Source organism: Apium graveolens, chromosome 4, assembly GCF_009905375.1.
Source record: "Apium graveolens cultivar Ventura chromosome 4, ASM990537v1, whole genome shotgun sequence".
In the NCBI taxonomy this organism is placed as follows: domain Eukaryota; kingdom Viridiplantae; phylum Streptophyta; class Magnoliopsida; order Apiales; family Apiaceae; genus Apium; species Apium graveolens.
Genome location: NC_133650.1, coordinates 75853311 through 75864564, shown reverse-complemented (window position 1 = coordinate 75864564; position 11254 = coordinate 75853311). Strand labels below are relative to the sequence as shown.

The following is an 11254-nucleotide window of genomic DNA, read 5'->3' as shown; positions in this document are numbered from 1 at the left end:
AGTCACACCGTATCCCGGATCGAGAAAGTCAAAACACGGAAAGTGTTCAGAACTATCAGATTGGGTTAGGAAGGAGTTTTCGGAAAAGTTTCGGATTGTAAAAACGCAAAAACGGTTGAAGTGGGACGATTTCTGGTTCTAAAAAGTAATTTTTATAATTACGTGAAATAATTATTATTACTTCTATAAATCCTTATAAAATCATATGATAATCCAAAAATTACCAGAAAAATACCAAAACACTCTATATTTTATTCTGGATAATGAAAGATTAAAATATCTAAATTTTTATCAGAAATAAACATCAAATATTAATATCAATTATCAAATAATTCACCAAAATCACATAAAATCACATAATAATTATTATTGATAAAAATAATTACATACTATTTCTCAGACGTTACAATTACAAAGCTTAAGGAGTGCATACACTCCATCAAATCCAAACAAAGTTAAACAACAATTCAAGATTACAAACCAACAACCAACACAAAGTCTGTTAAGTTACAAATACAACATATAATAGTAAAATAGGTACATAACAACAAGTACCAGCACAACATCACAGAGCAAACTTCATCACATAGCAGAATCAGGCAAGTTAACCAATCACATTTTCAGAAGCATCACAGATATGAACCAAATGAGGAAAATTATCAATTAGTTGACCTTTAGCACCCACATTAACCTCTTCTAACTCATGAATCAAAGCAGTGTTATCATGCATAGGGACTTGAAAGGAAAAGACAATGTCATGGTTATTCATGCAAGGAGTTCCTAGAGTAGATGCAGCCAGATGCTCTAAATATGCAATCCTATATTTACAAGAGGCAGTGAGACTCTCTAATTCTCCTACTTTTTCTTTAATCTCATTATTTTCTTCCTTAACCCTCTTAAGTTCAAGTTTTAACTCATGAAACATGATTTTGACAGACTCAAACGTAGACAGAATCACATCTTCCTCTCTAATGAATTGAGGAATAACTGTGGGAGTTGCCTCTTGAGGCTCACAGTGCATTTGGGGCACTTGTGGCCTTATGTGTTCATTAGTGATTTGAGAACCAACAAGATTAGAAAATGCTTCAGGCATGTTAATATTGTAAAGTGCAAAGAATGATGAGATTAGCATACCATAAGGCATATAATCTACAAGATGTGCATTGATCATGTTTAGAAGAATAACATAAGATATGATGAAGTGGATTTTGTTTGTGCATAGAAGATACATGATTTTCATATCAAAGAAATCAAAGTACTTACTTTGATTTGGTTTTGGCATAACATTTGCCATAATGATTAGAGCAAGATGCTGAAATGTTCCAATGAAATGTTTGAAATGAATACCACAATTAACATCACATAGACCATCAGGAATGTCAGATTTATAAAAAGTGCCAAGCATTAGTTCAACTTCAGATTTGTTAAAAATATACAGAGAGAAAATATCCTCACAAGTCAACTCACACAAATGCAAAGGTAAATGTAGTGCCCTATTAATGCTTTTGTTATCAACACAAATGACCTTTTTGTTGACTGATGTAGTGAAATGAAGTATGTCATCTACCCCTTTTATGATATTCATGTTACAATAGAACTCTCCCATGAGGTGTGTGCAGTAGTGCTTACCTAAGTTATACATGAGACCATCCCACCTAGCCCTTCTAATTATGAACTGTACTTCACCCTTCACATCAACATAAGTGACAGGTTGGACATTTTTGACAAGTTCAAGAAACTTTTTGGAGTTTGAAGGGCTTGACAGTTTTGGTGGAGGGGGTTTTGGTGTGTGATAAATGGATTTTATATCCACTTGGAATGCTTTATTACAAGCTTAAATTGGTGTTTTGGACTCAAGTTGGTATTTTGATGTGTTTTGTGTTATTGCATTTCAGGTATCAGTTAAATGAAGAAAGGAGCTTTTAAAAGAAATATGATGAAAAGTGATCAGAATTGGAAGCCTAGGCCATTGTCAAGTTGTAGAGAATCTCGTTAGCTTCGCGTGAGCAGTTGAATTGCCTAATTCTGACGAGTAGAACTCAAGTTATAGGCAAAATAAGATTCATCAGAATTTTCCAGAAAGGCTGCAGGCGCCCGCCTGCTGGTGCCAGGCGACCGCGTGCTAGCAAGCGCCCGCGTGCTGATGCGCGGCTGACTTCGCTGATTTCGCTGAAAAATCCTATTTGAGTGGAATTTGACGATTTTAAGGGTCGAGGTCCAATATGGGCTTATATATACTTGAAAAAAAGGTTTTCTTCATCCGGGAAGATTGGGATATCAAGGAGAAGATCTATAAGCACAAAATAACTCTGAAAATGAAGATCTTGTTTTCTACTTGTGATTCTTTGAATTAGTTGTAACTTTGGATGCTCGTTTTCGTTCTTGTTGAACCTAGATCTCGTTTATTCATACTTTAATTATTATTCAGTTTATTAAGACCTTGTTTTATACCATGCTTTCATTAGAACCTGTGGTGACGATGAGTTCGATTATGAACTAATCGTTGTCATGGGTTTCTAGCGGATTTACTTATGGATTTCAATAGTTAATTATTTTTATAGCTTGGTGTGTGGTGATTGATTGATATCCTAGTATTGGTTGTGCTTATTCGTCTTATGTGCGTAGCTAACATATAAGATAGCGTGTTAATCTCTATTGAAGCGACAGTGAATATAGAGGTTTAGAACTTGCCATGCTAGCATAGGTTCATGTATTTGTTATGCATGATTTGTAGGTAATTTTAACCATCTTACTTGCCCTATGTAATCACGATAGATAACTTGTGCATTAAACCGTTATGTTTTCAATTCTTATAGACATATAAGGACTAAGCATAATTGGTGTCTATTCAACTTCTATCTCTTTTATGGATGCTTGGTAGTAGGGTATTCGTACAACAAAAGTTGACGTTTACTAGTTTCGTGTTATCTGATTAGTGTCATCACCATTACATGCTAAGATTAAGAACAATAAGGCTATTGAATGAAGTATTTAATGAAGTTAGAATCCCATGTTTGTCATATATAGTAATTCAACCTCAATTCTCTTAGTTAATGTTATTTAGTATAATCTCTTAGTTTAATAAAAACCCAATTTGTTATTTGTCTTAGCATTGAGCGATAACCATACATTGTTGCATAGGTGCATAAATTGAACTTAACATAAACCAGTCTCTGTGGGAACGAATCTGATTTATATCTTATACTACTTGCGAACGCGTATACTTGTGTGAATATTAGCGCATGTTTTCGCCCTAACAAGTTTTTGGCGCCGCTGCCGGGGACTCGGTGTTAATTTTTAGTTTATGTGCTTGTCATTAGTGGTCGTTAAAGTTCAATGACTTGGATTCTTTTACTTTCACGGTTTATTTGTTTGTGTTTCGGGTACTCATTATAATGGGAGATCCAGCAGCACGAACGAAAGCCTTGATGGATTTTTCTCAACCCAAGATCAATGACATTCAATCTAGCATTGTCCGGCCAGCTATCACAGCTAATACCTTTGAGATCAAGCCTGGCATAATTCAATGGGTACAGAATTCAATCCAGTTTGGGGGTTCTCCAACTGAAGATCCCAATATGCACATTAGGGATTTTATTGAGATCTGCGACACCTTCAAGTTCAACGGTGTTTCTGAAGATGATGTGAAGCTGAGACTGTTCCCATTCTCTCTGAGGGACAAGGCTAAGAGTTGGTTACATTCTCTACCAGCTGGTTTAATTACTACTTGGGAAGATCTTGCTCAGAAGTTTCTTACTAAATTCTTCCCTATAGCGAAGATAGCTGCACTCAGGAATGCTATTACTCAATTTGTGCAGCAAACGGGAGAATCGCTATGTGAAGCTTGGGAGCGCTACAAGGAGATGCTTAGGAAGTGTCCTCATCATGGAATGCCTTATTGGATGATCATCAATTGTTTTTACAATGGGTTGGGAGCACACTCCAGACCCATGCTCGATGCAGCATCAGGCGGAGCATTATGGGCAAAGAGCTATGAGGAAGCTTATGATCTAATTGAACTGATGGCTGCTAATGAATATCAGTATCCAACCTAGAGATGTCCACAGGGCAAGGTAGCAGGAGTTCTTGAAGTGGATACAACTACGGCTATCACTGCTCAACTAAAGGCGTTGTCTATGAAGATCGATTCTTTGGCTAACTATGGTGTTAAGCAGATAATTAGTGTTTGCGAGCTGTGTGCAGGTCCGCATGTGACGGAGCAATGCGCTATATCTAGTGAATCAGCTCAGTTTGTGAGCAACTTTCAGAGATCGCAGCAAACAGTTCCACACACTTATCATCCTGATAACTCGAATCATCTTAACTTCAGCTGGAGCAACAATCAGAATGTGATGCAACAGCCGTTCCAGCAGTTTGGAAATAAGTTATTCAACCCTCCTGGTTTTTAGCAACAAATTACTCCAAAATAACAAACTCATGGTGCATGTCTATCTTCGAATGAAAAATATGAATTGGAGGAGTTTCGGCTTATGTGCAAAAACCAGGCTCTTATATGCCAAAGCCAGGTTGTTTCTATCAAGACTCTAGAGAACCAAATAGGGCAAATTGCTAATGCCTTATTAAATCGACCACCAGGAACATTTCCTAGTGCTACAGAAACAAATCCAGGCAAGAGGGAAGTTAAAGAACAGGTGAACGCCATCACCTTAAGCTCTGGAAAGGTCCCAAGCCCCCAAAGTCAGCAAGACGAAGAGCCTAAAAAATCTCAAGTTTCAGAAAATGCAATGGTGGCTGAAGAAGAAGTGTAGAAGGAAGAAAAGGTGGAGCCAAGGAAGACTACTGTGGAACACACTCCTCCTGAGGGTAATATAGGGGAGAAACAGATCTATCCTCCACCTCCTTTTCCTAAGAGGCTGTAGAAGAAAAAGCTGGATAAGCAGTTTGAGATGTTTTTGGAGGTGTTCAAGAAACTTCATATCAACATACCTTTTGCTGAAGCTCTTGAACAGATGCCTAGCTATGCTAGGTTTATGAAAGGTATTCTCTCTCGGAAAGCGAAGCTCAATGACTTAGAGACCGTTGCTCTAACGGAGGAATGCAGTGTTGTGCTCCAACAGAAGTTGCCTCCGAAGCTTAAAGATCCTGGAAGCTTCACTATTCCTTGCACCATCGAAAACTTGCCGTTCGACAAGTGTTTATGTGATTTAGGAGCTAGCATCAATCTGATGTAATTATCTATCTTCAAGAAGCTTGGTCTGCTTGATCCGAAACCAACATACATGTTATTGCAACTAGTTGACCGTTCCATCGCTTATCCATGAGGTATAGTGGAGGATGTTTTGGTCAAGGTGGATAAACTCATCTTCCCTGCTGACTTTATAATTCTTAATTTCGAGGAAGATAAGATGATTCCCATTATCTTGGGAAGACCATTCTTGGCTACAGGCCGAACTATGATCGATGTGCAAAAAGGAGAGCTTTCGATGAAGGTTTACGATCAAAAGGTCACTTTTAATGTGTTCAAGGAAATAAAGTTACCCACAGCTAAAGCGGAGTGCTTTAAAATAGAGTGGGTCGACTCTGTAGTAAATTCAGAGCCTGGGCAATTGCCAAAGTCAGATACCTTAGAGAGATCCTTAATAGGGGAATCAGTTATTGAAGATAAAGGAGTAGAGTAATTGCAGAATTTGAATGCACCTCCGTGGATGAGGAAGTTGGATATGCCATTTGATTCTCTTGGGTTAGCAGAGCTGAAAATTTCTCAGGAGCGTTTTAAATCATTTATTCAAGAAGCTCCCACACTTGAGCTCAACCAAATGCCAGATTACTTGAGTTATTCATTCTTAGGTGCACCACATGATAAGGGCTTGGGATATATTTTTGATGATGTAGAGGGTAGCCGAATGAATCCTCCAGTGCCTACAGAGGGTTCTTCTCATGTGCAGCAGGAAGTTGATAAGACTGGTGTTGGCGATGAGCTGTACAGGCGAGTAATTAGGCGTATGGAGGCCATGCATGATATTCACCATCATTTTGCTACAGATTTGACGCAGGCTTTGGGCACTATTTTCTGAGCCACTGGTGGTGAGGTTGATTGGCCACCTGATCAACCACCCGACGAGGGTGACTCTCCCGCTAATTAGGTATGCCTGAATTCCTTATTATTACCTTCAATGAGGATATTGAAAATTTTAAGTTTGGGGGTGATAATGTAACGATTAGTAGTGTGTGTGTCCATATAGATTCATATTGCATGTTTAGTTGTAGTTCATTCATATTTTTGCATGATTGTTCATTTAGGACATATTTGTTTATTTTTATGTGATTTCATATAGTTGCATTTGCATGCATATTTAGCTTAATCCCTTAAGATGAACTATGATATTTGATAAGTTGATGTTGATTTGAGTTTGGTGATGAGGAATAGAGGGATGTTTAAGTCCTAATGAATTGATTTGCATGCCAGAAACAAATATTTTCACAAAGTCTTATAGGGTTGCTTTTGATCTAGATCATGATCATACTTGTTTGTTGTTGAGATTTAATCACTTGGTTATATTTAGAATTTGTGATATTCTCGTAATGACGTAAAAACACTGATTTTTTTTATCTGGAGAAAAACTTGGATTTCATTGCTAGTTGTTGTAAGGCTAGGCGTCAAATGGCTAGTAGTCGTCTCATATTTTTATGATTAGGCTAGGGTTGAATGAGATGGAGCGAAACGCACTCATTCAGAAATTATTGGAAAAAAAAAGAAAAAAGAAAAAAAAGAAAAAAAAAAGAAAAAAAGTATGTGTTTATGCATAATTGATCAAGAGCGAGCTCTTTAATACTCGAGTTATTAAGTTCTTAGGGGACTTTGTGCCTAGTGACCTAAGGCTTTTATAGTCTGGGATCCGCTAACCTAACGCTCGCTACATGGGTATTATTGCATAAGTCTTTTGGGACCTCATTCATTGTACGGTCAAATAAGCATCTTTGTTATGTGTTCAATAATAGTGTGAATCCTTGTATAACTCTAGTAGAAAGGAGGTGTTGTGAGTCATAACGCGTTTATTGTCTATTTTGTTTATAAACTTTTGATTGTTTCAATGATAGATAAGTTATGGTTATTGATCTAGTATCGAGAGATATCTATTAAGCATTCCACACACGCACGTTTCTGGTTTGTGAGTTGGTTTGTGGGATTTATTCGAACTCTGTTTTAAGTCATTACATTCTTAGAGGCATTGGCTTATTCATTTGGTTATGGTTGTTCTGAGGGGATCGATTGCATTATCATTTAGTTGCATTCATGTAGTTGCATTCATGCATTAGGTTTGTTTTGTAGTTTTGAGTCTGTTTATGCTTGAGGACAATCATCGATTCAAGTTTGGGGGTGTGATAAGTGGATTTTATATCCACTTGGAACACTTCATTACAAGCTTAAATTGGTGTTTTGGACTCAAGTTGTTGGTATTTTGATGTGTTTTGTGTTATTGCATTTCAGGTATCAGTTAAATGAAGAAAGGATCTTTTAAAGGAAATATGATGAAAAGTGATCAGAATTGAAAGCCTAGGCCATTGTCAAGTTGTAGAGAATCTCGTTAGCTTCGCGTGGGAAGTTGAATCGCCTAATTCTGACGAGTAGAACTCAAGTTATGGGCAAAATAAGATTCATCAGAATTTTCCAAAAAGGCTGCAGGCGCCCGCCTGCTGGTGCCAGGTGACCGCGTGCTAGCAGGCGCCCGCCTGCTGGTGCCAGGTGCCCACGTGCTGATGCGCGGCTGACTTTGCTGATTTCGCTGAAAAACCCTATTTGAGTGGAATTTGACGATTTTAAGGGTCCAGGTCCAATATGGGCTTATATATTCTTAAAAAAAGGGTTTTCATCATCCGGGAAGATTGGGATATCAAGGAGAAGACCTAGAAGCACATAACAACTCCGAAAAAGAAGATCTTATTTTCTACTTATGATTCTTTGAATTAGTTGTAACTTTGGATGCTTGTTTTCGTTCTTGTTGAACCTAGATCTCGTTTATTCGTACTTTAATTATTATTCAGTTTATTGAGACCTTGTTTTATACCATGCTTTTATTGGAACCCATGGTGACGATGAGTTCGATTATGAACTAATCATTGTCATGGGGTTCTAGCGGATTTACTTATGGATTTCAATAGTTAATTGTTTTGATATCTTGGTGTGTGGTGATTGATTGATATCCTAGTATTGGTTGTGCTAATTCGTCTTATGTGCGTAGCTAACATATAAGATAGTGTGTTAATCTCTATTAAAGCGACAGTAAATATAGAGGTTTAGAACTTGCCATGCTAGCATAGGTTCATGTATTTGTTATGCATGATTCGTAGGTAATTTTAACCATCTTACTTGCCCTATGTAATCACGATAGATAACATGTGCATTAAACCGTTGTGTTTTCAATTCTTATAGACATATAAGGATAATTGGTGTCTATTCAACTTATATCTCTTTTGTGGATGCTTGGTAGTAGGGTATTCATACAACGAAAGTTGGCGTTTACTAGTTTCGTGTTATCTGATTAGTGTCATCACCATTACATGTTAAGGTTAAGAATAATAAGGCTATTGAATGAAGTATTTAATGAAGTTAGAATCTCATGTTTGTCATATGTAGTAATTCAACCTCAATTCTCTTTGTTAATGTTATTTAGTATAATCTCTTAGTTTAATAAAAATCCAATTTGTTATTTGTCTTAGCATTGAGCGATAACCATACATTGTTGCATAGGTGCATAAATTGAACTTAACCTAAACCAGTCTCTGTGGGAACGAATCTGATTTATATCTTATACTACTTGCGAACGCGTATACTTGCGTGAATATTAGCACGTGTTTTCGCCCTGACAGTGTGTTCATAGAGGTGTTTGGATTTTGTCTTAGATTGGCCTTTCTGGTGTAAACTTTGGCTTGCAAAGGTTTAGGAGGTCTAAGATTAGGGGATTTAGGGTTTTGATATTTTCTGCTTTGATAGAAAGGGATGGTATGGTTCTTGTATCCCTTTCTGAATTGTCTTGGAGGGAAGTGTCTGTTGTGATAGTGTTTAGGTTGTGAGATTTGAACAGTTTTGAAGGCTGATGTTTTGTGATGGTGAAACTGATTTTTCTCCATATCTTCAAGAAGATATGGGTTCTCAATCAGTGGTCTGGGCTTGGGGTAAAAAGGATTGGCATTTGGGTTCATGTTGCAAGTGAAGTGAAGTTTATGCAAATATCTAGTGTGTGTGAATACAGCATAGAAGATATGCATATATATATAACCTTTTAACACAGATGCAAAGAGAAAAGATTTTAAAAATTAAGATTTTTAGAAATTGTTTACTGTTCATGAACAGTGAAAAACATTTAATGCATGCATGGTTGTGTTACACAAAAATCCAAGTCTTTTATGAATAGATACTAGGATGATGCATATGAGAGAATGATGTAATGCAGCACATATACACAGATTCATAAACTATTACAGCAGAGAATAAAGAATGTATTAATTCTTTGTCTTTGTGTCTACTTTAGAAAACTGCACAGTACACAAGTACAAATTTTGGAAACTGTGTGACATAAAGTTGATATCATAGCTTACTATATTATACAGGGACTGTACTTTCAGTGCAGGTGCATTTAAGGATGTGCTGTGTGTGAAGTGAGTTTGAAAGAAGAACTGATTTTTTATGCAAATTTTATAAAATCTGTTACATTTATTTTCAAGAAACTATGTTATTAATGAGATGCAACCAAGAGAATGTTATGCACATTAAACATAGAACAGGGCATACACAATCAGTTTTAATTTAATTCAAATAGCATTCAAGGCAACACAACACTTAGATCATTTATATCAGATATAACACTTTAAATGCAGTAAGTTAAAAAATAAAAAGTCACCTAAATTTTCTAAGTGGCCATTAATCACAGCAGTGATCCAGATACAGGGATACTCAGGCTCCCCTGCCAGGTCTTACTGTGAGGGCTGGTGTGTGAGTGAATTATTGATCTTTGTTAATCTGAGATTACACAAACCAGTATTAATTATACCTTATCTGATTTCTTAAAATTATACCTTATCTGATTTCTTAAAACTGCTAAAAAAACAAACACAGAATAGTAAACAGTGTTGCACTATAAATTCATAGATTATATATATTCAAGTAAGCACGATGCACGGACGCGGTACACCTTTCAAATAGAAAAGTAGAGATTGGAGTCAACAAGACATGTCTTATCCAAATTCAATGTAATCAGCTTAAGACAGCAATCACGACAGCTTGCAAATACATTAGGACACACACTTATACAGACTTGTTACTTAATTAATGTCTCAGTAATCTTAGATCAATTAGGTAGATTTTGAACAGACTAATGCTAAACAGTATGATCAAAGATAATTATAATTAACATGTAAATAGTTCAGTTCAAACAAGTAAACAAGAGGATCAAGTGTTAGCATGTTCAGGGTCCAGTTCACACAGATTTTATCACTTAAAGAGATAACAGACCAGGTTCAAGTTTAAACTTGATTATACATATTGTACTTGATAGAAAATGAAAACAAGAATTTGTTTTCTTTTTAAAAGAAAGTACTAGTAGTGAACTGTTAAGACAGAATTGTGATTAATCAACCAAGACAGATCAAAGTTGAAGTACTATAGAAAAGTGATGTACATTAGTTGTGTCAATAAATCAAGTAATATACTTTTAATAACACACAGATCACAAACACATATAATTGTGTAAAAATCTCAATCCAACAGCATTCCGTAACACACCTAGGTAACTTCATCATTAGATAAATAAGAATTCATGAAGTACACAGAATCATCAAGGGGCTTAAAATCAAATCAACCACGACACTGACTCTCTTAGACTTAGGTTAATTAGTATATCTACAATCAATATGTTATTAGTGAAAACTTATACCAAAATTCCATAATTGACCAAGCAAATTTTCAGAGACCTTATTTTAAACAGAAAATTTCACAGAGATCTTAATAAAAAATAGTTTCACAGATTTTAAATTCAACCAAGCATGTTCTTTAACAGATTAACTTATCAAGCTCATAACATACAATTAACACTCATATTTATAATCGAATTAAGCTTCAAATACTGAGAATAATTGTTCTTAAATTAACCAGTTATTATTATACACGAATTTATCACTTTAAGCAACCATAGAGATACAATCCAGATTAATCAACAAAACTTCTTGACTAAACTTTATAATCAACAAATAATCACAAATCCAACAGATAATCACAAATCCAACACATAATCACAAA

At 36.0% G+C, this 11254-nt stretch overlaps 1 non-coding gene across 1 annotated transcript; it reads right to left on the bottom strand.

Moving 5' to 3' along the window:
- Positions 1-3785: 3785 nt before the first annotated feature.
- Positions 3786-3892, bottom strand: LOC141722935 (small nucleolar RNA R71). Its single transcript, XR_012575933.1, has one exon. It is a non-coding gene; the product is annotated as a small nucleolar RNA R71 (small nucleolar RNA).
- Between the last annotated feature and the right edge of the window lie 7362 nt (positions 3893-11254).